We start from the raw sequence: 1,776 nt of genomic DNA, 5'->3' as shown, positions 1-1,776 counted from the left end.
TTATTGTGTATATATATATATATATATATATATATATATATATATATATATATATATATATATATATATATATAATTCTGCTATGGCTTATTTTCTCAGGAACTGCATCATCTTTGAGAAAGTTGAAATGCACAGCTGTCCCTCACGTTTTTCCTTGGAATTGGAACAATCTATGCTCACCCAGTTCTCTGGAGCGGACGGAAAGAGTGAGCAAACGGCAAAGGGTAACTCAAAGTCAGCTCAAGTTGGAGGACATGCAGCGGCTTAATGCCTTATTGGAAATTGGTGCCGACGATGAAGTTGTTAAAAGTACAGTAAAACCTCGTTATACTGCATGCCCCTCGTAATACCGCCAATCTCACTTATCGCCAGGGAAATGTCAGTATACAGATCATTTGTATCTATTTGTACGTAATTTAGCCTTGTAATACCGCCCCTCGTTAACCGCCAGCATTATGGCTATGTACAATTCTATATAAATGCATTGAAAATACACTCGTTCTACTGCCATCGAGTGTTGGTCGGTATCGGTTGATCAGTTTCTGTGGTAACATACACACAGCACATCCACTCGAGTCCTATGTAATAGAAGTAGTATTTAGCAGTATAGTACTAGCGGTAGAGATTCCGCCCCCATCATCACTTAATACTCGGAGGTCAATTCAGACTGTATTGCAATATTTTGAGTCGAACGCATATTCTAATGAACGTGACATTTCTGCCGTGTCCCTTCTACAATCTCGCATGGATTCACTGATTTCTGAATGTTCTAAACAGAAGTCAATTTCAAACTTTTTTAAGAAAGATTGAACCCCGGAATATCAAAATACTGCACGCCAACTTAAATGTACATGTATGTACATGTGCTGTACTCCGGACTAACGAAAACACGGAAACAAACATGAAACTATAATATTTTTATTTTAATAGCAATTCAGTTATAAAACAAAGAAATTTTGTTAATATGATTTTTATTTGTCATGTGATTTTTGTTTATAATCATATATCATCTATTTTGATTGGTTTTCTAGCAACTGGAGGCTATTTAGTGGTTCGATCTCAATACCTCGTTATAATGCCAATATTTCCCAAGTCCTGATGGTGGCGGTATAACGAGGTTTTACTGTAATATGGATAATTTAGCAGGTAATAAATGAATTAGTGAAAAAGACATGTCATTGATTGTTTTCATGATCAAGTAAACATATAATTATTAATTACATTCACACTTCAGTGCCTCCAAGTTTCAAATAAATATTGTTTCTGTCTATTTTGCCAGTTTATGTAATAAAATACTGAAGAGCCCATATAATAAGTAACAAATGCTTCTATTAATTATCCTAACTTACCCATTTTTTCTTATATTTATAAGATCAATATATATATATATATATATATATATATATATATATATATATATATATAATATATATATATATATATTATCTAGATCAGGCGCTCGAATTAACCGATGGCACCGACAGGCAATTGCCGGCCGGTGCCCCTTTCAATCGCCGTACTGCCCCTGAAATCCAACGGCCGACCGACCGGCAGTCGACCGGGCCTTGCCCTTTTTCTGTAATTGCCGCCGGTACTGCCTCTTGGCTTAGACTCGTTCGCACGGGCCCCGCACTGTTTATCGCAGAACGTGTACTATTGTCTAGCAGAGAGTGAGCCGGATAACCAGTCTACCCTCGGTTAAAAACAATATAACGTGGTATTGCTGCCAACGATGCCGTAGACGATCATAAATCGTGCACCTGTGTATGCTCGTGG

General features: G+C 36.8%; 1 long non-coding RNA gene across 1 annotated transcript in view; it reads left to right on the top strand.

The window, feature by feature from the left end:
- Positions 1-1,344, top strand: part of LOC106813192 — a 4,620-nt gene extending 3,276 nt beyond the window's left edge. Inside the window, exon 3 of the long non-coding RNA XR_001394438.1 lies at positions 806-1,344. This is a non-coding gene — a long non-coding RNA (uncharacterized LOC106813192). The remainder of the gene's footprint in view (positions 1-805) is intronic.
- Positions 1,345-1,776: the final 432 nt, after the last annotated feature.

The sequence above is a fragment of the Priapulus caudatus genome, unplaced genomic scaffold (genome assembly GCF_000485595.1).
Source record: "Priapulus caudatus unplaced genomic scaffold, Priapulus_caudatus-5.0.1 Scaffold737, whole genome shotgun sequence".
NCBI classification, from domain to species: domain Eukaryota; kingdom Metazoa; phylum Priapulida; class Priapulimorpha; order Priapulimorphida; family Priapulidae; genus Priapulus; species Priapulus caudatus.
The sequence above is the reverse complement of the archived record's forward strand: the minus strand, read 5'-3'. Positions and strand labels throughout refer to the sequence as shown.